The 25,235-nt window shown below is 52.9% G+C and overlaps 1 protein-coding gene across 3 annotated transcripts in view; it reads right to left on the minus strand.

Annotated features, from left to right (window-relative positions):
* Positions 1-25,235, minus strand: part of LINGO1 (leucine rich repeat and Ig domain containing 1) — a 167,125-nt gene that overhangs the window by 12,785 nt on the left and 129,105 nt on the right. The window contains exon 1 of one of the 3 annotated variants that reach the window (XM_029066534.2): positions 25,131-25,197. The exons of the other annotated variants lie outside the window; for them this stretch is intronic. The gene's annotated coding sequence lies outside the window, so the exon portion shown is untranslated. Of the gene's footprint in view, positions 1-25,130; positions 25,198-25,235 lie in introns of those variants that run through there. 3 annotated transcript variants of the gene reach the window in all.

Raw genomic sequence — 25,235 nt, forward strand, 5'->3', positions numbered from 1 at the left:
CCAGCCAGCCACAGGGCCTAGCAGATCTGCTCTATGACATGAGTCTACCAACCATCCCTGAGGACTAGCAGACCTGTTCTATGACATCACCGTCCCCCCAGTCATCCTCAGGGACTACCAGACCTGATCTATGACATCACAATTCTCCCGCCCTCCCCAGGGACTAGCAGACCTATTCTTTGACATCAGTCCTCCAGTTATCCACGGGAATGAGCTGACCTGCTTTGTGACATCACAGTCCCCCCCAGTCATCCTCAGGGACTAGCAGACCAGCTCCATGACATCATAGTCTTTCCAGCAAGTTCCAGCGACTAGCAAACCTGATCTATAACATCACCATATCTCAGCCAGCCCTGAGGACTGGCAGGCCAGTTCTATGATATCACATCCCACAGTCATCCTCAGGGACTAGCAGACCTATTCCATGACATCTCAGCACCCGCCCCATGCAACCAGCCCCAGAGGCTAACAGACCTGTTCTATGATGTCATAGTCTCCCAGGCAGCCCCAGTTCCTTATAGGTGGCAGATCTGCACTATGACATGCCATCCTCACCTGTGCATTTATCCCAGCCCTGCAGCTCTCTCCCCACCAAGGTTACTAGACACAGGCCTGGTGTCCTGTTGCATTAGATGAGGGTGGGATGACCTTCCGGATGCCAGAATAACAAGGGATGGAGTCAGGAGAAGCAAGCCTCTGCCTGTCACATCAGAAATGGGACCAGTGGCCACAGGCTTGGCCAGAAGGAGAGGTCCAGGTTGTGACACAGCCCCTCTCCAAATCACATAACTGCAGGGTTGCGAGTTGCGGGTTGGGAGTGGGGTGGGGGGCACTGACCTCCACCATCTCCAAGGGATTGGGTAGGGTAGTTTGGGTTCTCTGGGAGGACCTAAGAAGGAGAGAGCTAGACCCCGGGACTGGCTGGAAGGACTGTGATGAATTGAGGATGGACTGAGGATGGCTGGGGGTGACTGCGATGTCATAGAGTAGGTTTGCTCAATTCCAAGGATGACTCGAGGACTGTGATGCCATAGGATAGGTCTTCTAGTCCCCAGGGATGGCTGGTAGACTGTGGTGTCATAGAGCAGGTTTCCTCATACCGGGAGATGGCCGGAGGATCTGCTGAGCCCTGGACACAGAGACACATGTAACATGGTGTAATGTGATGTCATCACACATGCCATTTTGCATAGGATTCTTCTGTGGGGACCAAGCACACTGCCCCGACTCCAGAACCATCATGTCCCCAATCCAGGCCCCTTTGGACACAGGTACCACATCTGAGTCATGGAATGTGGTGGCAGGAGACTGGATGCAAAGAATCAAATACCAGACAAAATGGCTTTCAGTGCCATGTCCATACTGGACAGAGACAGAACCAGCTGAAAACTGGGCAGTCAGACACTCTGTGAGGGTCAGAGGGCACTGGACCTTCTCCTGCAGGAGATAGGGGATATGTGTAGACCAGTTTAAAGGAAGGGGAAAGAACTAACTGACCCTTCAAATTCCCTTCTTGGATCATGAATAGATTAAAGCTGGAAGCCTGGAGAGCTGTTTTGGGTCTTGAATGTCTCAGTGACTTCTGCGAGACCCTAGAAGTGAACCCGGGTCAGCAGTTCACCCTAGGTGTGTGACCACAGAGCCCCCAACCCCCCCAGGCCCCCATCCTCACAAGCCCCCTTAGGTGGAAGGCAGTGATTTTGAATTGGGGTCTCAAAGGTGATGCAATCAGTTTTCAAGAAACCGAGAGAAAATCTACCTCTGCAGTATCTCTCTCCCATTTCAAAACGTGTCTTTTCCAAGGCAGATACTCATCTCGCTGCAGGGTGTTAGGAAGTTAGCCTGACTTAATAAAATATGCTGCCAGAGAAATGACAGGCGGTGCAGAGGGAAAGATGGAGGGAATGAGGAAAGGATGGAGAGGGAACAGGAGTTAGGGGATGCGGGGAGGAAGGGTGGGGAGATGAAGAAGGAGAAAGGGGAAGCAGTATAGCCTAGTGCATGGGCTCTACTAGAGCATGGGCCTGGGAGTCAGAGGATCTGAGTTCTCATCTGGGATCTGTTAATTGCTTGCTGCATGACCTTGGGCAAGTCACTTCACTTCTCTGTGCCTTAGCTTTCTCCCACTGTAAAAAAAATTTGGATTCCATATCTGTTTTCCCTCCCAGACGGTGAACCTCATGAGGGGAAGGGACTGTGTCTGATCTGATTAATTTGTATCTACTCCAGGGCTTAGAAACTGTTTGACACATAGTAAGTGCTTAACAAATGCCATAATAATAACTAGTAAGCGGAACAGGAGAAAATGCAACAGATACAGCTATTACAGCCCTATCAGAACTCAGAATCCTCCCCTTCCAGCCGGAAACAGCTCCCGGAGAGACAACACTCCAAGATCCCAAAGGGAAACAAACCCTAAGTTTTGGCCTAAAGCTGAAAAAAAAGGGATGAGCTGGGGGAGAGAGGGAGAAGGCAGGGAAAAGGGGAACTTCTTGTCTTGCTGTATTAGTGCTGCTTGTTTATGTCTAATTATTCTTCCTGTCCTTATTCTCCTGCTTGTCCGATTTTGCATTATTTGTACCTTGGCTTTAGGGCACATATTTTCCATTATTGTTTCGGGAAATAATAAAGCCAGTTTGTCTAGGAGAAATATGAGCCAGGGGCTGAGCGCGGGTGGCCAGCTCCTGCCTGCCACTTTGGTGGCCCAAAGAGAGGCAGAGTGCACAGGCTGGGCCTCAGCCCTGTAGGGGCTTCTGACTCTGGGACCCTCCTCCCCCCCACTCTATTATGTTCCCCAAGCCCAGATCTTTTGGGATTGAGGACAAGAGAAGCAGCATGGCCTAGTGGAAAGAGCACAGGCCTGGGAGTCAGAGGACCTGGGCTCTAATCCTAGCTCCACCATATGCCTGCTGTATGACCTTGGTCAAATCACTTCATCTCTCTGTGCCTCATTTACCTCATCTGTAAAATGGGAATTAAGGCTGTGAACCTAATAGGGGACATGGACTATGTCCAACCTGATTATCTAATATTCAGTCCACCAATCAGCACAGTATCTGGCACATAGTAGACACTTAACCAATACCATTTAAAAATATATGACTCCAGCAGCAGAGGCTGCCAGGCTGCATCCAGGGAGAGCTGTCCTAAGCAAGGCTCTGGCGGGTGGACAAGTGGGCCATAGAGTCCCCCTTGTCCGGACATAGACTGGACAGTCCGGTTTTCAGCTGCGCAGTTTATGTCCTTTATGTCTACTGTTTTTGTTTTCAAAACTCAGCCTCCCTCCACCTCACTCCCTCTGCCGACTAGTGCCATGGCTTGGAAGTGGTGCCCTTCCTCCTGGGGCCGGGGAATGATACGTAAAGGCTCTGGAGCAGGTCAGGAGGTAAGAGTCCTGCAAGAGATTCTGCTCTGAATCAGGAAGGACTTCCATAGATCTCTCCCGATAGTGCCACAAATGATGCCCAGCTACGTATGGAACATCATCCTGGTCCAGCAGCCACGAGGGATGCCATTGGCCACTGCAGCAGCTAAAGCCTCCCCAGCTTGTGGCTGCTACCAGCAGGCCTTGAGTGGTTTCTCACCTGTCTCTGCTGGCTATGAAACCCCTCAGTTGCCCTTCATCACCTCCATGCTGGGCCCCGAGCGGAGGAAGAGCATTAGTACAGCGGAGGTGGAGGGTCCCTGAGCGCCCTACATTGCTGGTTCCTGCTGGTTGCTGTGGCAGCCGCCACTGCTGCCTGCCACCTCCAGATTGTGAGAACAAAGGGGCCCGGGAATGGGGGAGGATTTGGGGCCAAGGGGAGGAGGATGGTTCTGGCAGGGAAACTGACTTGAATGGAGAGACACGGCCCAGAAAAGCCCCAGGAGGGCATCCACAGCCAGGGCGGGGACCCAGAGAACTAGGGGTGGGGGCAAGGATGCCAGAAAAGAAGCCCAGGACCACAGTCTTCCCCATCCAGTCCATCCCCGATCCCTCATGCCCCCCATCTCCCCATCCCATCACAGCAACGCCCTGTGAACTTTTCTGGTCCAAGGTGGACCAGGCCAGCCCAGACTGAAGGAGAATGTCCTGGTGTCCACCCCAGGCTCTCCTCCAGACCCATGCTGAGAAGAAGTAGCCCCGATATGTCGGGCTCCAGCTGCTGCCCAGGTCTTGCCTGCTCTCAATGGGCAATGGGACATTCGTTGGCAGGCTTGAACAGCACCCTCAGAGAAGACCCTGCTGGGAGGGTGTCCGGACACCCAGAGTTCCCACCAGTTGGCCCCCATTGCTCCTCCCCCAGGAGACTAAAATCCCTTCCTCAGTCCAGACTGGGCGGATGTCTCTGGCCCAGAAACTGTGCCTCCTTTGTCAACTTTTTTTTAATAGCATTTGTTAAATGCTTACTATGTGCCAAGCACTTTACTAAGCACTGGGGTAGATACAATACGGTTGGACACTGTCCATATCCCACATGGGGCTCAGAGTCTTAATCCCCATTTTACAGATGAGGTTATTGAGGCACTGAGCAGTTAAGTGACTTGCCTGAGGTCACACAGAAAAGGAGTGGAAAATCCAGGGTTACAACCCAGGTCCTTTTGACTCCCAGGCCCGGGCTGTATCCACTAGACAGTGCTGCTTGTGCAACTTCAAATCCTCACCAAGATTCCTAATCAGTCAGTAAATCCAGCCTCTTATCTAGCACTTATTCTGTGCAGAGCACTCTAGTAAGCACTCAGAAGAGTATCAGAGAGTAAATAGTCACAATTACTACCCTTGAGTAGTTTATAATCTAGCAGGGGAGATGGACACTAGAATAATTTTGGGTGGGTGGGAAGGGCAGCAAAAGCTGCAGGGGAAGAGGAAGGAGTCAAGCCCCAGACTTGACTGACAAGGGAAAATAAGGCAGCTCTGGCTTTCTGGGTAATCCAAGGAAGGCGTTGGAAAACTCAGCCTTTTCACTCACAAACACGCTGTCTTTCCTTGGCTCTGGACCAAGAACTAAAAAAAGACCCAGGCTAAAAAATACAGCAGGAGGAATACCGGTGAGACACTTACCTGCCAACCTTATCCCACCTGAGCACCGTCTTGGGTGTCGTGCAAGGCCCAGCCTGCCCCATTTGGGGGTGGCCCAATGTGAGGGCAAGAAACTGCCTTGCTCCCTAAGCCATGGAGGAGAGAGGGAGACCCCAGGGGTCAGGGTTCCAGTGCGGGGGCGGGAGGGGGAAGGGCAGGTTAGTTTTGAAAGGGTGTGGTGGTGAAGTAGTGAAACTGGATAGCAGTGTCATGATGAGAAAAATCACTGGGAAGCCGTGTCTCAGAAAGGTAGTGCAGCCGTGACTGGGAGGTGGTGCAGTGGGAGGAAGTAGTGCAGGGAGAGGAAGGTGGCACTTTGGATGGAAGCAGTGCAGTGTCAGGAAGCCATATCATGCCAGAGAGGTGGTGCAGAGGGAGGAAGCTCTATAGTGACAGGGAGGTGGTACCCTGGAAGGAAGCATCATAGTGGGAGGAAGCAGTGCGGGAACTGGGAGGTGGTGCAGTGGGAAGAAGCAGTGCAATGGCAGGGAGATAGTGTACTGGACGGCAGCAGTGCAGTGTCAGGAAGCCACACACCGCCAGAGAGGTGGTGCAGAGGGAAGAAGCAGTAGAGTCACAGGGACCCACTGAAGTGTGGTAGAATCAGAGGGAGGCAGTCTCATTGAAGTAGTTCAGTGAGGTGGGACTGGACAGGGCAGGAGCTGGTGAGACAGCTCAGTAATCTGGGGAGATACTGTAGCAGGTGTCATGGCTGCTGGTGGTGGTGAGGGTAGGAAAAGAGGGGCTTGAGGGGTGGTCCTCAACTTTAGATAGCTTCTGACCCTTTCCCACTCAGGGAGGAATTCAGATTCTACCACGTAAGCTCCTTGTAGGCAGGGAGCATGTCTACTGACTCTCTTATACTTTCCCAAGTACTTAGTACAGGGCTCTGCGCACGGTAAGAGCTCAGTAAATACAATTAATTGATTGATGTCATACCCAGAGTCTTAAACCAACGCACTATGCTAGCAAAGATTGTGTCCAAATATTTCTGCTCTGCCTTCCACGCAAAGATTCCCCCCCGCCCCCCATCCAATTAAGGTTCAGGTTATGAGAGCAACCATAATTTTTTAAAAAGATATTTAATAGTTTGCATATTCATGAAGAAACAAAAAGTGAGTTGTCATTAACGAGCCAGATAGGATTCTTTTCCGAAACTAAGTGAAGCAGAGATGGATGAGGGGGTGGGCGGGCAGAGCAGAAAGAGGGAGGGAAAGAATTTTGAAAGCCGGGGGCTAGAAAGGATATGAATGGGTTCTACTGCAAAAGAGGAAGAATGGGGAGTGGGGAGGAGGGGTGAGTGTATGAGGGGAGAGAGAGGGAGTGGGAGAGAGAGCGGGGAGAAAGGGAGGGGGTGAAAGAGAGAGGAAGAAGGGAGGAGGGAGAGAGAAAGAGCAAGGAAAGAGATGGAGAAAGACAGGGAAGTGATGGGGAGGAGAGGAATCAGAAATAAAAAACTAGAGAGCAAGGGGGAGGGAGAAGGGAGATAGAGAGACTTGAACACCCTGGAGAGAGGGGAGCAAGGCGAGTCTGATGTAAAAGCCTCTCTTGTATAAATGTGCCAACCAACCCGCTTGTTCATTTAAGAGGAAGATTAAGCAGGGATTTCCAGAGGTTCTTTATAATTACCGAGGCTTGTTTAGACCCCTCCGGGCAGGGGGAGCTCACGTCAGAAGGAAATCATTAGCTGGGAGGCTCAGAGGAAAGCAGAGAGAGTGGCTGCTTGACAGACCAAGCACTGGGTCTGGAGGCAGGAGACGAGACAAGACCCGACCCCTTCTTTGGGACTTGAGAAAAGCGGGGAGCAGTGAAAGATGAGTGGGAGCCCCTCACTGCCCCGTGGCCTCTATCTGAGGCTCCCACCGTGCCCCTACAGCCTGGAGACACCCTGCCCTAGCCCATACAACTCTTCCTGAGCCTTGGGTGGCCACTGGTAGAGGGACACAGGATGCCCAGACAACCAGAGAAGCAGCATGGTCTAGTGGATAGAGCACGGGCCTGGGAGTCAGAAGGACCTGGGTTCTAATCCCGGCTCTGCCACTTGTCCACTGTGGGTGACCTTGGGCAAATCACTTAAATTCTCTGGGCCTCAGTTATCCCATCTGTAAAATGGGGGTTGACTGTGAGCCCCATCTGGGACAGGGAACGTGTCCAACGTTAACTTGTATCTACCCCAGCGCTTAGTACAATGCCTGGCACAGAGCAAGCAATTAACAAATGCATTAAAAAACGAACAAAAAAAGTGCATTACGGCAGGCAGTGGAAGGGAATGACGCCAAAGGGAATATTTTCAAAAGTCTGCCTCATTTCATTCTAATCTAGAACATCTCTCCAGGATAACCACAGGCTCTCTCTCTTCTCACTCCAGAGCCACTGGTCTTCTCCTCCCGGGTCTGGGTGAACATGGACACCGAATCTGAGCCAGGGAACTTGGCTGTGAGGGCTGAGGTGGAGGGAGTCTGGGTGCTGAAAATACACACCAGACATAAAGGCATCCAGAGCTTCATCTACTCCACATAAGGCCCAGACCAAAAAATAAGAGTAATGATATTTGCTAAGTGCTTACTCTGCAACAAGTGCTTCCCTAAGCACTGGGGTAAATACAGAAGAAGCAGATCCGACAAAGTCCCTGTCCCACATGGGGCTTGCAGTCTAACAGGAAGGGAGAATAGGTATTTTATCCCCATTTAAAGTTGAGGAAACCGAGGCCTAGAGAAGTGAAATGACTTGTCCATGGTCACACAGCAGGTAAAAAGCAGAGCCAGGACTAGAACTCGGATTTTCGGATTCTCAGGCCCAGGCTCTTTCCACTAGTTCAAGCCACTTCTCTGAAAACCAGATTGTGTGGGATAAAAGTAGACATATGGCCACATATCTGCACCTGACCCCCAAATCCTCTCTCCTGAGTGTTCCCAGGGCTGGGCGGGACTCGGATGTCTAACTCTCCACAGTTCCTGACTGAGCTTTCTGCAGTGAGTCTTGGGTCCAGGATGGCCGCTTGGACACTCCTGAATATGTGACCTGATGATCTTGTGTCTACCCCAGCCTTTAGTACAGTGCTTGGCACATAGTAAGCACTTATCAAATCCCACTGCTTCTTTTTCTTTCTCTCAGGTGAGAGTAGGCCAATCCCAGGAACAGGGGTAGAGGGGGGAGCAGGAGAGCCAAGCAGGCAATATGTCTGACTGCTGCCTCCCTGAAGAAGGGTGGCACGAGGAAGGGACAGGATCACTGTCTCATCTCTGGACAGGAAGGTCCTCTCTGCCAGCGCCCTGAAGGAAAGACTTGGGTCTCCTGATAAGGCAACCATTTTGTTTCCCTAAGGAAACAGCCTCCAATCCAAGACCGTGAGAAATGGTTTTTGGCTCTGGTGACTGGAGAGTGAAAAAGTCAGGGGAATCAGGAGATTTTAGTTTCTAAGACACAACCTCTCTCCAGCGATTTGTGCCTTTCCATTTCCCTCTCCGAGAATGGTCCTCTTTCTGCTTTTAGAGTTGCACTATCCCCGCTAACCCCATGCCCTACTCAGGCCTGGAAAGCTGAGCCCCAGTGGCCTGCTGCCATTCTGGGTGATAGATGGGACTTGATGTCAGCCTCTGGATTATCAAGTGCCAGCCTGGGCTTGACACTGATTAACCTTTGCCCTGCCATTGGGATCAAGTGGGCAGTTCGGTGTTCCACACTCAGGCCTAGCAGCCCCCCATCCCCACCTGCCTCCAGTGAGTCTTTGTGGGCAAGGAATGTGTCTGTGTATTGTTGTATTGTACTCTCCCAAGTACTTAGTATAATGTTTTATGCACTGTAAGAGCTCAATAAATACAATTGAATGAATGAATGAGCTGAAGAGATGAAGGATGGGGAGAGGGGTTGGAGTTGGAGGGAGATGGAGGCGGGTCCTGGAGACTGGCTGGCCTTACTTCCCTCCAGGGCTACCTTTCCACCACCACCATCACCACCCAGACTGTACCATCCTCAGACCCAGGAAGAGGAGACACGAACCGTAGCAGAGATTGCCCCCTTCCACCCCATTGGCAGCAATTCCAAACTCCAGAAGAGGCTAAGTGGGACAGCAGTGTGGGGCAATAGGGCACACACCTTTCGCTTTGAGAAGCAGCGTGGCTCAGTGGAAAGAGCATGGGCTTTGGAGTCAGAGGTCATGGGTTCGAATCCCTGTTCGGCCACTTGTCAGCTGTGTGACTTTGGGCAAGTCACTTAACTTCTCGGTGCCTCAGTTACCTCATCTGTAAAATGGGGATTAAGATTGTGAGCCCCAAGTGGGACAACCTGATTCCCCTGTGTCTAAAATGGGGATTAAGATTGTGAGCCCCAAGTGGGACAACCTGATTCCCCTGTGTCTACCCCAGCGCTTAGAACAGTGCTCGGCACATAGTAAGCGCTTAACAAATACCAACATTATTATTAACATTATTATTTGCTCCCAAGGAGAATCCCCTGTTCCCACTTCCCCAAACACTACCAATCCGAATCATCAGTCAAAATCCATGATATTGATTGTTTACTGTGTGCTGAGCAGTATACTAGGCACTGGGGAGAATATAATAGATTTGAAAGGTGCGTCCTGCCCTGAAGGAGCTTACAGTCTAGAGGACAATAGTGTTGATAGACCCTATCCCTAGCCTCAAGGAGCTGACAATCCACCAGGGAAGACACACACTAAAATAAACTACAAGTAGGGGGAAGCAACAGAATATTTAGTGAGAGCCCATTCAACCCATTAAGCTTCTTGCCTCTTCATCCCATTCCCACCCTGCCCACATACTATGCTCCCCTCCTCCTCCCATTCCCTGGAAGGAGAGGACTGTGATACCAGAAATCTCAGCTTGGGACCCAAGAACACAGTTTGAGAGCTGTAAAAGCTTCCAGCCAGAATCCGACAGCTTGACAGGAGAACCAGTCAAGGCACAGTGCTCACAGTCACCGTGGCAGGCGGGACACAAGGACATAAATGGAGATAATGATAAGTGCTTACTGAGTACTTTGTTCCTCTAATGCTAACCTTCTCACTGTACCTCAATCTTGTCTATCTCACCACCAACCTCTCTCCCACGTCCTGCCCCTGGCCTGGAATGCCCTCCTTCTTCATATCCAACAATTACTCTCCCCCTCTTCAAAGCCTTAGTGAAAGTACATCTCCTCCAAGAGGCCTTCCCTGACTAAGTCCCCCTTTCCTCTTCCACTCTTTTCTGCGTCACCATGACTCCTTTCTTCCCCTCACCCAACCCCACAGCACTTAGGTACACATCTGAATGTATTTATTAATATTAACGCCTTTCTCCCCCCTACACTGTAAGCTTGTTGTGGACAGGAAATGTGTCTGGGTATATTGTACTCTCCCAAGTGCTTACTACAGTGCTCTGCACTGTAAGCACTCAATAAATATGATTGACTGACTGACATGTGCCAAGCACTGGGGTAGATACAAGATAGTCAGATCAGCCATGGGGCTCACAGCCTAAGTAGGAGGAAGAACAAGTTTTGAATCCCTATTTTACAGATGAGGAAACTGAAATACAGAAACCTTCCAAAGTCATACACTAGGACAATGGAAGAGCCAGAATTAGAACCCAGACCCTTTGTCTCTCAAGACCATGCTCTTTCCACCAGGCCACACTTCTTAGGAGAGTGGGGGAAAGGAGAAATCTAATTTTGAGGAGGGTGGGAGGGCAGAGAAAAGGAGGCAGAGAAAGAAAGAGAAGGAAAGAGAGGCACAGAAGAGGGTGCTAGAGAAAGGGGCACCCAGGGACAGTGAGCAGACAAAGGCCAGGGGCAGCAAGGAAGGAGAGGAAATAAAAAGAGAAACAGAAACAGGCAAAGAGAGTGAGGAGAAGCAGAAAGGGCCAAGGAGTGGGAAAGGATGATGTAACAAGGGGTGGAGCGATCTTAAAAGCTCTTTGGCCCCCAAGAAAAGGCTCTGCCAGGCTTGGGAAACTCCTGGCTCCAGAGCTGGGGATGGGAGAGGTTGTGGCTGCCCCAACCTCTGCCCCTGTGGCCGAGCATGTGCCAGAGGGACCCACAGCATGCATAGGATGGACTCCCAGCATGCACAGGATATATCTATCTGTAATTTATTTATTTGTATTGATGTCTGTCTCCCCCAACTATACTGTAAGCCCGCTGTGGCAGGGAATATGTCTATTATTGTATTGTACTTTCTCAAGTGCTCTGCACACAATAAGTCCTCCATAAATGTGATTGAATGAATGCTGAACAGGTGCAGGATGGATCCCCAAGCATACACAGGATGAACTCATTCCCCCGATCCCGTCCCATCCTGCCACACACAAATACACACGCACACACACACTGGGACTTTGCTTCCAGCAGCCCCCTGTCTTCAGCCCTAAACTCCTCTTCACTCCCTAATCACCTGAAGTTGGGACCTTGTGCTCAAGACTTTAAGACTCTGAGGTTCTTTAAGGCTGAATGCTTGTTGGACAAAGGGGATGATGCTCTCGGCTTCTGTTCAATGGGTAGTTTCCTGACACCAGACTATGTGTGATGCTATAATAAGGTTTCTGCCACTTGTCTGCCGTGTGACCTTGGGAAAGTCATTTATTTTCACTATGTCTCAGTTTCCTCATCTGTAAAACAGGGATGAAATACCTCTTCTCCTTCCTAGTTAGACAGCAAGCCTCACATGGGACAGGGATTATGTCTGCTCAATCATTCAGTGCTGAATTACCGATATGTACATAAGTGCTGTGGGGATGAGAGTGGGATGAATATCAAAGTGCTTAAAGGGTACAGATCTAAATGCAAAGGCTACACAGAAGGGAGAGGGAGTAGTGGAAAAGAGGTCTTAGGGAAGGCCTCTTGGAGGAGATGTCATTTTAAAAAGGCTTTAAAGATGGGGGATAGTGATCATCTGTCAGATACAAATGGGGAGGGTGTTCGAGGCCAGATTCTGAGCTCATTTCTTCTTGTTCTGTTCTCAGGAGGTTGGAAAGAAGGTGGCCAACATCTTTGGCAGAATGACACCTATCTGGCCTCTTGACTCTTACTCAGCTGCCCCTCAGCCTGACCGCTTGCTGAATTAAGGGTACGTACTCTCCCAAGCACTTAGTACAACGTTCCGCACATAGTAAGCGCTCAGTAAATACAATTGATTGATTGATTGATTATAGAGCCCTCTGCTGGACACTTGGGAGAGTGCAGTGCAGTAGAGCTGGTGGATAGGATCCCTGCCCACGAGCAGTTTACCCTCGCGAGGTTATTGGTGACTTCTGAAGATGAGGTCTTGGTGTAATAAAGGGAATGAAAATTTGATATTAGTGCAGGTCAAGAGAGTTGGTGGAGAAGAAGTGAAGAAAGTGGGCTTGCATTTTCTGCAGAAAATAGAGAAAATTAGGGAAGCAGCATGACCTAGTGGGTAAAGCGTGGGCCTGAGAGCCAGAGGACCTGTATTCTAATCCCAGCTCTGCCATTTAACTGCTTGGTCACTATGGGCAAGTCAGTTAATTTCTCTGGGCCTCAGTTTCTTCAACTGTAAAATGGGGATTCAATACTTGTTCTTCCTCCTTCTTATACTCTGAGCTCCAGATAGGTCAGAGACCGATTAACTCGTATCTACCCCAGTATTTAGAACAGTGCTTGACACCTAGAAAGCACTTAACAAATACCATAAAAAATACCCATTTCTTTAACTTCATTTGTTCTCCTCTTTCCCTTCCCCACTGTCAGCAACGGCCTTAGTTATGAAGCAGCTACAGAGCAAAAGGCATCATCGCATTATAGTACGCACAGAATAAGATAATGATGTCGGGTGAGGGGCATAAATTGGATTGCTCTTTGCACACCAACTCTCAGAGATTTAATTGGTGTTATATATTCTTATATCCTACTATTTTTCCTGTCTTTAATCTACTTTGTCTGCCTTCCCTTCTAGACTGTAAACTCCTTGTAGGCAGGGATTCTGTCTACTAACTCTGTTGTATTTCCCAAGCACTTAGTACAGTGCTCTGCACTCAGGAACTGCTCAGTGAATACTACTGATTGATAGACTGATTTCCTCCAGACCGATTAAATCACAACACTCCCTGGGAGCCATTTTGGCTCCTTGAGTTCCCCAGGGCCAGCCTGTGGGGCGAGAGAGGGGGTGGACCCACTACTTTCCATTCTAGCCCTTGTTTTTTATGGTATTTGCTGAGTGCTTACTAGGTGTCCAGCATTGCTCTAAAATACAGATTAATCAGGCAGGATTAGTTAAGTGATTTGCCCAAGGTCACACAGCAGAGTCGGGATTAGAGCTCAAGTCCTTTCCCTGAGGACCGTGAGCTCTTTCTCGGCAGGGATCACGTCTACCCACTCTGTTATGTGCTCTGTCCATAGGAAATGTTCAGTAGATACCACTGATTGACTGAAGTGATGGGGTCTGCATTAGAACCCAGGTCATGTGACTCCCACATGGGGCTCACAGTCAAGTAGGAGGAAGAATAGGTATTTAATCCCCATTTTGCAGATGAGGTAACTGAGGCACAGAGTAGTATGATGATTTGCCCAAAATCACACATCAGGTAAATGGCAGAGCTGAGATCAGAACCCAGGTCCCCTGACTCCTTGATGGAAAAGATCTCTACCCAGTCTCACAGCTAGCGGCCATGAAGGGTGGACTGAGAAATACATCGATTTCTTTCCGAGGGGAAACAAAGGCATGGAGCAGGGAGAGCCCTGCATTGACTTCACATTGAGTCGAGGACCTCAGATTCTTAAAGATTTCCCAGGCAGAGGGGTAAGGCGAAATAATAACAATAATAATAATGCCTGTTAGACACTTACCATGTGCCAAACACTTGGTAGATACATGACAGTCAGGTCAGACCCAATCGCTGTCCCACATGAGCTTTCCATTTCATCCCAGTTTTACAGATGAGGAAACTAAGGCTCAGAGAAGTGAAGAAATTTACCTAAGGTCACACAGCAGTTGGCTTGTGTATTCCTTAAACCCATCCCAACGCCATGAAAATATTGCTTTTCTCTACTATTTCCCCTATCCGGAATTTAACTGTGGTATTTGTTAAGTGCTTGCTATGTACCAGGCACTGTACTAATCACTGGAGTAGATAGAAGATAATCAGGTTGGATACAGCCCCTCCCTGTCCCAAATAGGGCCCAGTTTTAATCCCCATTTTACAAAGGAGGTAACTGAGGCACAGAGAAGTTAAGTGATTTGCCCAAGGTCACACAGCAGAGTCGGGATTAGAGCTCAAGTCCTTTCCCTGGGGACTGTGAGCTCTTTCTTGGCAGGGATCACGTCTACCCACTCTGTTATGCACTCTGTCCATAGGAAATGTTCAATAGATACCACTGATTGACTGAAGTGATGGAGTCTGCATTAGAACCCAGGTCATCTGACTCCCTGGTCCCTGTTCCATCCATTAGGTGACGTTGCTTCTGGGGCAGGGGAGGTAGAGGAGAGTCCCTGCCTGACTCCCCCAGCCCTTTCCTTGCTTTAGTGGAAGGGGAGTGGGAGGGGAGTGGGAATGGGAGTGGACAAAGAGTGGAACCCCTTGGCCCCTCCAGTCTGCCTGGGCTGCCCTGGACCCTCTCTTAGGGTCTTACCCAGCATCCTGCTCCACTCCAGCTGACCTCACCCAGCTCTGCTGCAAAGTTCTTAGCTGAACGCTCCCAGGACCCTCGACCCCAGGCCGACCCGGGTCCCTTCCTGGGGCGGCCCTCCTTTACCTCATGCCCTGCCTCGCCCATCTCCTCCCCATCTCCCCTCTGCTTTTCCCCTGCACCTCCTCTCCACTGCCTGGGCCTCCCTGCCCTCCCCAGGAAGGAGGGGAAAAAAATCCACCTGAAAGAAAATTGAGGCCGTGCCCTCTGTGTATTTATTTCTTTATTTCTCTCTGTTGTTTGCTTTGAGTTAAGAGTTCCCGGCCCCTCCGGTCTCTCCGCCCGGCGGTTTCCCTCGCCAGCTTTATTGGCATCTTTCCACCAGAACCATCTCTTGCCGCCGCTTTGCTGCACTTAGAAACTCAATCCCTGACCGCCTGGGACCCTGGGCTCAACCGGGGAGGGCAGGGGGACGGGCCGGGGAGCTGACTCGGCCCTTTTGGAGCTCTCAGGCTGCAGGTGAGCCTGGTCTTCTCTGTCCATCTCCCAGTTGCCTTCCTGCTCTGCTGCTTTAGGCCGTTCAGTCTGCCCAGATCCGGGATCAGATCCCCTCACCAACCTGGCTGGTGGCTGGATCTCGGCTGGGTGGGGGCTCAGGGGCTGGGGAGCTGGGACGATGCATACAAGCAGCGTTGTCCTGGTTCCCTTCCTTCTCTCCCTCCCTCACCCACTCCACCCTACTCCATCCTGAAGCTGTGTTTTATTCATTAGGCTCTGGCAGCCCAGCCCAGTTCTACCATATTCCTGATGCCATTGGAAGAATAAATTATGAATTTTAATTGTCTAAACATTTTAGTGTTTAAACCATTCTAAATATAGGCCGACCCAGGCAGTGGGAATATGGGCAGCCAAGAGCTGTCTCGGAGAGTTGGATACCAGCCCCCTTCCTTCCTCCCACAACCCCCCAGCCCCAGGCTCCCCGCCATGGAGGGAGGCTCTATTGTCTCTGGGTCTCTCTCCTCTGGATCTCGCCTCTCTGGATCGTTCTTCAAATCTATCTTTTCTGAATCTCTCCCATTTGGGTCTCTCTTTTCTGGGTCTCCCTCAGCTCGATCTCTCTTTTCTGAGTCTCCCTCACCAGAGTCTCTCTCATCTGAATTTTTCTTTCCTGGCTCTTCCTTGCCTGAATCCCTCTTCTTCAGATCTACCTTTCCTGGCTCTCTTTTCTCGCATTTTTTTTTTCTATTTTGAAGCTCTTTTCTCTGGCTTGCTCTCATCTGGGTCTCTCTCCCCTGGATCTTTGTTTTCTGGATTTTTCTTCTCTGGATTGCCATCATCATCATCATCACTGGTATTTATTAAACACTTATCGTGTTCAGAGCACTGTACTAAGCGTTTGGGAGAGCACACTACAAGAGAGTTAGTAGATATGTTCTCTGGCCACAGTGATCTTACAGTCAACTGGACCTCTCTTTTTCTGGGTCTCTCTCATCTGGATTTTTCTTCTCTGGATTTCTCTTGTCTGAATCCCTCTTCTTTGGATCTCTTTTCGGGATCACTGGTGGGCTAACCTGGAGTGGGTGTTGTCCTTGGGGCAGGGGTGTGGGGGTGGAGGTGCTGCCAGGCTGAGGGGGAGAAGCCAGGAGGACCCGCAGTAAGGGGCCAGTGAGACAGCTCAGGCTGGTGAGACAGCTCCCGAGTAAGCTCCCAGCCCCTCCGATCAGACCCAGAAGAAGCCTGTCTTCCAGCCCGGAGCCCAGATCCAGTTGGGACCCTCCCGGCCCCTGGGGATTGCTAGACTTGAGCCAATAGAGCCGGGGCCAGGAGAAGATTGAACCCAACTTCATCTGGACTCTGGACTCCCTGGGGGATTTCCGGGACAGAAGAGGGTGTGGCTTCGGTTCCTTCTGGTTTGTTTTTTTTTAACAGTGTTTTATTTATATCCCGGTACAGGGAGTACTATAAATAAAAACACTTTGCACTTCCATAAGACTGTCCATTCCCACCACTTTACTAACGCTGAATAATTCATCCGGGCAACACCTCTCCCATCCCCCACTCAGCCGGCAGGTAAGACTCCAGGCCCCAAAGCAGGATTGTCCCTGTCCCTTGCCAGGGAGCCTGTGGATAGAAACTCAGGAGTCCCTGCCCTCCAGAATGCCCTGCCCACCAGCCGAATCCAGCGCGGCTCCCGTGACTCCCTACCCTGATGCAATCAGCCCTGAGAGGTCGTCAGAGGAAGGAAACACGGATCATAAAGAAGGAGCATGAATTCCCCAAACTCGGAAAAATAGGAAAAAATCCAAACACCTATAAGAAGGTGGCTGAAACAAACCACACCTCAGTAACGTGACCCTGCCGGCAATCGATTTGACTGTCCTACAGAATAGACATAATTACTATCCTAGAGAAGGGATCTCATTGATAACCAGCTACGGGATCTGTTATATCCAAACTAGGAAAGCAGCAGAATCAATTACGTTACATGCAAGGACAGAGGAGATATACATCGCTGTATGAAAATTCTGGCAAACACGGGGCTTTTAATACCTCGCATCCTGGAGCTCACTCCATCTGCATCAAACCTGCTTGAAGGAGTTCATGCCAAATGACATTATCTTTTTCTTTTTTTTTTTTAGGAAGGGAGGGGGTGTCCCACGTCCAAATCTAAAATTTGTACTCCCAACCTGGATCGAAGGCCCGGAACTTGGACGGATGAGTAACGTGGAGACCACGAGGTAATGAGAATGAACTCCCATTTTCCCAGCTTTCCCCTTCCCTGGATGTTTCAGTGGAATTGAGAGGGGTGGGAGGGAATGTGGCACTCTGAAGTTTGGAAAGATGTTAGTTTTGTCCCATTCTTTTGCCCACATCTGAATTTTAGAATCGCGAGCCTCAGTTTTCGCTGTTATTTTATCTGTGAGTCATTTGTTCATTTGGTGGATTTCACTCTTTTACCAACTGAGAGCTCGGTTTCCCTCCAACCCTTTCCAAAACTCAACAACCTGAAACCCCCAGGGGCCAGGCGCAGAGCCTCCGCTGCCTTCCTCACAGCCCCTCATGCCGCTTCCTCCCTTCCGTGTCCTCAGACAATTGGAGACCGACAGGATGTTGACAGTGGTCAAGCTTACTGGCCTTGTGGAGATTTCCTGCAGGGCAGAAGATGGGGCTCGACCATTGTGGAAATGTCTTCCCCACTCCCCTCCCTCCCACCCCCGCTCTCCCTGCTCCCAGGCTGGTGTAGGGCCCAATCAACCTCAGCTTCACGGAGTAACTGCTCTAAGAATCCCTCCTCCAACACCCCGCCCCTGGGCGCAAGGCTGCCTGCTGAGGACCCAGTTGCCCAGACTAGAAAGAGAAGAGGAATTTCTGCTTCTCAACCCTCCCACCTCAATGCCCCTAGAAATTACCGTGCTGGGCTACCCACATCTGGTCCTGGGTTGGAGGCCTGGAGGTTAAGGAGGGATCCAATAATCCAAAGGAGCTCTTTGGATAATTGCACGCTCTTTGCATGTAGCCCTCCCAGTGACCTGAAAGCCCCAGGCAGGATGGCCACAGATTATTATTATTATTACTGTTAATAATAATAATAATAGTAATGAGAAGCAGCATAGCCTAGGGGAAAGAGCATGGGCCTGGAAATCAGAGGACCTGGGTTCTAATCCCAACTCTGCCAGTTGCTTGCTGTGTGACTTTGGACAAGTCACTTAACTTCTCTGTGCCTCAGTTACCTCATCTATAAAATGGGGATTAAGGGTGTGAGCCTCATGTGGGGCAGGGACTGTGTACAAGCTGATTATCTTGTAGCCACCCAAGCCTAGTACAGTGCTTGACACAGAATAAGCATTTCACACACATCATTAAGAAAAGTAGTATTTGTTAGTCACTAACTATTGTACAAAGCGCTGTATCATGCAGCGGGTAGATATATGAAAATCAGATTGGACACAGTCCCCATCTCATGTGAAATTCACAGTTTAAGAGGGAGGAAGAACAGATATCGAATCCCTATTTTACGGATGAGGAAACTGAGCTCCAGAGAAATTTGGTGACTTGTGGCAGAACCGGAATTAGAACTCAGGTCCTCTGACTCTCTGGGCTGTGTGATTTCCACTAGGCTACGCCACTTCCAAGAGGGGGCTGGACGTGGCTATTCGACTGCTTCCTTTCACCCGAATTGGCTGTTTTTCTCAAGAAAGGAAGACCAGCCTCCCCTGGGTTGGTTGGGGGTTACACCCACTGGGTCTACCAACTCTGTACATCGTACTCTCCCAAGCACTTTGTAATATCTCAATGAATACTCGACTGATTGATGATTGACTGATTGGTTCGCACCCCCTGCCCCACCCTTTATATCTTAATCTCAAGATACTGCTCTGGGTTTGGGGCAGCTATGAGTCAGTCTAAACCCTCTTTTGTGTGTTGCAGCTTCATAAACATTTCTGTTCTCTTTAGAGCTGTCATTTCTTAATTTTTTTCTTCTTTCTCTTTTCCATCCTCCCACTCCAAGTCCCTTTCCTTGCTCGGCATTTTGGGGATCTCTCTCCCAAGCTCCATTTTGTTCCCCGAGGGAAGAGTGATTTTTCAGGTGCTACTGAGCTCCCAGGCCCTGTGGGTCCTGCCAGTTGGCCTGGAGGACCACCAGGCTACAGAGGGGACCAGCCTCAGTATTATTGTGGATGCTGTTCCCCAGTGACCCCGTGGGATGAAGAGCAGAGGGGCTAGGTTGGAGTAAAGGACCTGGGGCATGAACTGGGACCTTTCCTCGCTATGCCAGGCCCAGCCAAGGCAGAAGTTACCCTGATTATCACTCCCACGAGGCCAATAGTAATCAATCTATGGAACCACTGGATTTCTTGAGCGCCTCCATGGGCAGTCAGGTGAGTCCCATCTGAGCCCAGCTCCAGGGCTGTGGGGTCCAGCTGGGTCCAACCTCACTCTTGGGATGTTAGGAGCGGAGGATACACAGAGGACAGAGGCAGATGGCATGTTACTGATCTCCAGCTGCCATACTGCCGTGGGCCGCAGCCCTCCTCAAGGGGCTGGAGGAAGTCCCAAAATGGCGGGGTCCAGGCCAACCATCCTCGGACCCCTTCCCTCTCGGCTCACCCTATTGAGTGCGCTCAGTCCCGTCTCCCTACCCATTTTACTGGGCATGCTCCTTCCCACCATCCCACCCATTCTGCCAAGCCTGCTAAATCTTACCTTCCCGGCCACTCTAATGAGCATGCTCAATCCTACCTCCCCGCCCATTCTGCTGTGGGGGCTCAGTCCCCCCTCCTCCACTCACCCTGCTGAGCTTGCTCAGTCCCACCTTCTCACCCATTCTGCTGGGTTTGCTCAATCCCATATCCCTACCCATTCTGTCATGGGACAGGGACTGTGTCCAATCCTCTTTGCTTGCATCTACCCCAGTGCCTGGTACAGTGCTTTACACATAGTAAGCACTTAAATACCACAATATCATCAATAGTATTTTACTGAGTGCTTACTGTGTGCAGAGTACTGTATTAAGCACTTGTGAGAGAATGATGCAACAGAGCTGGTAGACAACATTCCCTACCCACAGTGAGCTTACACCCTAGATGGGAGGCAGACATTAACATAAATGAATATTTTATAATATACTCGGGGGGGCTCAGTCCCCCTTCCCACCCACTCTACTGGACATTCTCAATCCCATCTCCCTGCCCACTCTGCTCAGTCCCATCTTCCTGTCCACTGTGCTGGGCATGCTCGTTCCCAACGTCCCTCCTCTAATGGGCTCAGTCCCACCTGCCCCCTCCCACATTCCACTGGGTGCTATCAGTCCAACGTCTCATCAGTCCATCCTGTCACCATGACAGGGGAAAGCTCTCATAAGGACTATGGTGCTTCTCCTTCGTGATCAAGTTTCTTCCTGCCCAAATGCTCCAAGCCCTTAGCTAATGATTCAGAGAGGGAAGTGTGACCTAATGGGAAAAGCATGGGACTGGGCCTCAGAAGCCCCAAGTTCTCACCCCAGCTCCATCACTGCCCACGGTGTGACTTTGGGCAAATCACTTAAACTCTCTGGGCCTCAGTTTCCTCATCTGTAAAATAGGGATTTCATACCTTCCTTACCTCCCTCTTAGACTGAGAGCCCCACAGGGAGCAGGGACTACGTCTGACTCGATTTCCTTGTATCCACCCCAGTGCTTTGCGTGATGCTTGACAAAGAGCATGTGTTTAACAAGTACCATGGTTCATTGATTAAGGATGATCAGGTCAATGAAAAAAGTTTGTTGAGCACTGTATAAGAAGTGGCACTTCCATCCCGCCTCTGCCACTTGTCAGCTGTGTGACTGTGGGCAAGTCACTTAACTTCTCTGTGCCTCAGTTACCTCATCTGCAAAATGGGGATTAAGACCGTGAGCCTCACGTGGGACAACCTGATTACCCTGTATCTACCCCAGCGCTTAGAACAGTGCTCTGCACATAGTAAGCGCTTAACGAATACCAAGATGATGATTATTATTATTATGGCCTGGGATGTAGAAGGGGAACGGGGATGGAGGGGCAGAGAGGAAGATGGAAGGGTGCTGGGTGATGTGGCCTGCAGATAAAAATAGGTGAGGACATCCACTGAGATCAGAACACAGGACCTTAGACCAGAGAAAACACCAAACCGCCTCAGCAAATTGAAAGCAGCAGTCAGACCACCTCTGATGGGGGACCAGGGCACAGTCTTGTCTCGCCTAACCCGACTGGGCTGGGGAGGGGATAGAGTTCTCCGTACCATCTTGGCAGCCTGGCCAGCTTAAGTATCACCCCCTCCATCAGGCAGAGGCTGAACCAGATGACCTTCTGAGCCCCCCGCCGCCAGCATGGGGCAGTAGCGGCTCCTTGGTCATCCCCGGGGTGATACATTCAGTCCTGCGTTCTGTCCCGCTTATTACTCCTAGGTGAAAATTCTGCTTCTCTTTAAGCCGTTGCTGTTCCCGTCCTGCCTTGCTGGGACTCGCTGGTGGGGCGGGGGAGGCAAGGTAATTAGTCTCCAGAGGCAGCGTGGTTTAGTGGCAACAGCACGGGTTCGGGAGTCAGAGGTCGTGGGTTCTAATCCCGGCTCTGCCACTTGTCAGCTGTGTGACCTGGGACAAGCCGCCTAACGTCTCTGTGCCTCAATTAGCTCAGCTGTAAGATGGGGATGAAAACTGTGAGCCCCATGAGGGACAACCCGATTACCTTGTATCTACCCCGGCGCTTAGAACAGGGCTCGGCACATAGTAAGCTCTAACAAATACGATTATTATTATTCTCTGTGCCTCAGTTATCCCATCTGTGAAATGGGGATTGAGACTGTGAGCCCCACGTGGGACAACCTGGTTACCTTGCATCTGCCCCAGAGCTTAGAACAGTGCTTGGCATATAGTAAGCGCTTAATAAATACCATCATCATCATCATTATTATTATTATTTGGTCCATTCCCTTTGTCTCCGGGCAGGTGACAGCCGGACCCTCCGAGGTCGTGATCGGGGCGTTCCTTTTGGAAGTTTTCCGCAAGACTCCCGGGAGCCTTTGACCCCCCTACTCTTCCCTCCCCTGGCTCTCTTAACCCCAGCCCCGCTCGGATCCCCACCTCGCCTCTCCCTGCCCTTCACTGCCCCTCGCTGCCCCGGGGAAAGGCCGGTGTCCGAGCTCCGGCCATAAAATCCTCCTCCAGGCAGGAAGGAGCCTGTGGGAGTAGGTGGGACACGGGTCGATGGACGCTGGGTGGGTCTCTGTCCCTCTACCTGCATCCTTGCCTCCCTCCCTCCTTCCACCCCTACCTCCCCTAGTCTTCTCTCTCTCTCTCTCTCTCTCTCTCTCTCTCTCTCTCTCTCTCTCTCCACCCTTTCCTTCCTTCTCTCTATCCTTCCCCCATCCCACCTTCCTTCTCTCCATCCTGCCCGGATCCAGTGCTCAGAACAGTGCTTGGCACCTAGTAAGCGCTTAACAAATGCCATCATTATTATCTCTACCTTTCTTCTCTCCATCCTTCCCCCAACCCTCCCTTCCCTCTCTCCATCCTTCCCCCATCTCTCCCTCCCTTCTCTCATCCCTTCCCCATCCTTCCCTCCCTTCTCTCCATCCTCCCCATCTCTCCCTTCCTTCCTTCCATCCTTCCCCTATCCCTCCCTCCTTTCTCCCCATTCTTCTTTCCCACCCTCCATTCCTCCCTTCTCCCTCCCCTTCCTTCCCCCCCCCCCCCGTCCCGTCCATTCTTCTCTCCCTCCGTCCTTCCATCCCTCCATCCCTCCCTTCTCCTTTCCCTTCTTTCTTTCCATCCATCCTTCCCTCCCACCCTCGGCTCCCCCGACCCAGCGAGATCCTGACCCTCCGCCTGGGGCGGCTGCTGGGGGAGGGGGTTTGGCGAAGGAGGAGGATCGGGGGGCTACGAGAGACCCCCCTGTCCCCGTCCCCGTCCCTGTCCCTGGTCCTGGCTCTGGTCCTGGTCCTGGCCCGGTGGCTCGGCCGCCTCCTCCTCTGAGCCCCTTCCCCCTGCGGGAGCCCCTCGCCCCCGCTCAGCCACCGGGAAAACAATGGAAAGCGGCAGCGCCCCCAGACCCCCGCCCTCCCCCGCCCCCCCTCACCCAACCACAAGCCCCTCGACGGGTCCGGATCTCCAGCTCTCCCGGGTCCCCTGTCCGGGTCTCCAGCCGCCCACCTCCCCTGGCCCCCCTCGACGGCGGCGCCCCCTCCCCCTATTCCCGCGCCCCGCGCCAGTGTCCGAGCGCAGAAGCCGGGTCTCCGCCCAGCGGACCCCGGACCCCCGGACCTCCGGACCCCCACCCGAAACCCCTCCAGCCCCCCCCCCCCCCCCCCCAGGCTGGCGCCATCCGCGGGGGCCAAGCCGACCCCCAGCTGGGGGGACCGAAAGCCCCGGGGTCCTGGGGGCTGCGGTGCGGGATGGGCGGGGGGGGGGTCACGGAGCCCGCAAAGGAAGCGGGACAGGGGCCGGGGGCGGGGAGGGGTGGACAGACAGGGGCCGGACAGCGCCCCTCCTGCACACACACACACACACACACACACACAAGCGCGCACACGCCACACACACAGAGACACACACAGACACTCACACACGCCGCTCTCCGCTGGACGTTGGAGGCTGGAGGCCGGAGGCCGGAGGCCGGGTCAGGCGGGAGCGGGAGCGCTCCGCCCCGGACAAAAGCCTCTCAGCATCAGCCCCAAGCAGGGAAGGGAGCCGGTGTCCGGCCGGACGTCCACCCCGGGCCCCCCATGACGCCCCCGACCCCCTCCCTCACCTCCAGCCTCACTGACCTCCTCCTCTCCTTCGCGCCCCCCTCCCCCAGGGCACGGGAGCCGGGCGTCCTGGTCCTCCCCTCCCGGCCTAGGGTGGGGGGGTGGGGACGAGTGTGTGTGTGTGTGTGTGTGTGTGTGTGTGTGCGTGTGTGTGTGTACACGATTTCTCCCCGAGAGCGGCCAGGGAGGCGGCCAAGGTGGTGGTTTGGAGGGCAGAGCCCCCGGGGAGGGTCTTCGCCTCGCCCTGGCTTTCCCCCGCGTACTAAGAGTCAAAGCTGGCGCTCTGCAAAGATAAGGGGCTGAAGGGCGGGGGCGGGTGGGGAGGGGTCACCGAGGTCCGGAAGAGGCGGCAGGTGGGGGCCGAGCGCGCTGGACCCGGCGGGGGAACGGACGGACGACGACCCCGAAAGCCAAGGGCGGAGGGAGGAAGGGACCGGCGCCGCTACCTCGGTACAACGCCCCGCACGTGGCCGGTCCTCGATGACACCCAGCGGGGAGGGGGACAAGATGGGCCCGGGGAGGGGGGCTGGGCTGCCAGAAAAGGGGGGTGGGCTTTGGGGGAGGGGATGGAGGGGGCATCGCAGCGGGGCAGGGGGCTGAGGGCAGGTGGAGGAGAGGGATGGGGGCAGGAAAGCAGAGAATCGAAGCGCTGCAGAAGAGGGGAGTTGGTCGACTGTCGCCTCTCTTCTCCTGGGGGGGGGTCCCTCCCTCCCCCCGCCTCCCGAGCCCGGAGCTGTCCGGGGGGGAGGGGGAAGGGGCAGAGGCGAGCCTTCGGCCCTCCTGTCGGGAAGACCCCCGGGGGTCGCCCCGCCCCGCCGGGCATCCCTGCGGCCGGAACCGGACTGGGGAGGGGGAGGGACCCCGGGGGTCGCCCCGCCGGGCATCCCCGTGGTCGGAGCCGGCCTGGGGAGGGGGACGGGCCCCGGGGGTCGCCCACTGGGGAGGGGGAAGACGGCTGGGGTGGGGGACGGACCCCGGGGGTCGCCCCGCCCGGCCCCAGCATCCTTGCGGATGGAGCTGGACCGGGGAGGGGGACGGACCCGGGGGTCGCCCCGCCGGGCATCCCTGCGGACTGAGCTGGACTGGGGAGGAGGACGGAGCCCGGGGGTCGCCCCGCCGGGCATCCCCGCGGTCGGAGCCGGCCAGGCGTGTGGGGAGGGGATGGGGGGAGGTGGGGGCGCCCGGGACCCCCGTGGGCGGACTGGGGGTCCCCCGGCCGGCGGCCGCGCTCACCTGTGCCGGTCCTGCGGCCGTCCGCCGGCCGCCGGGGCCTCCGACGGCATGTCCGAGCCCGGGCCCCGCCGCCGCCCCGCCGGCCGAGCCCCGCGGCCCCGCTCG

Source organism: Ornithorhynchus anatinus, chromosome 5 (genome assembly GCF_004115215.2).
Source record: "Ornithorhynchus anatinus isolate Pmale09 chromosome 5, mOrnAna1.pri.v4, whole genome shotgun sequence".
Classification (NCBI taxonomy): Eukaryota; Metazoa; Chordata; class Mammalia; order Monotremata; family Ornithorhynchidae; genus Ornithorhynchus; species Ornithorhynchus anatinus.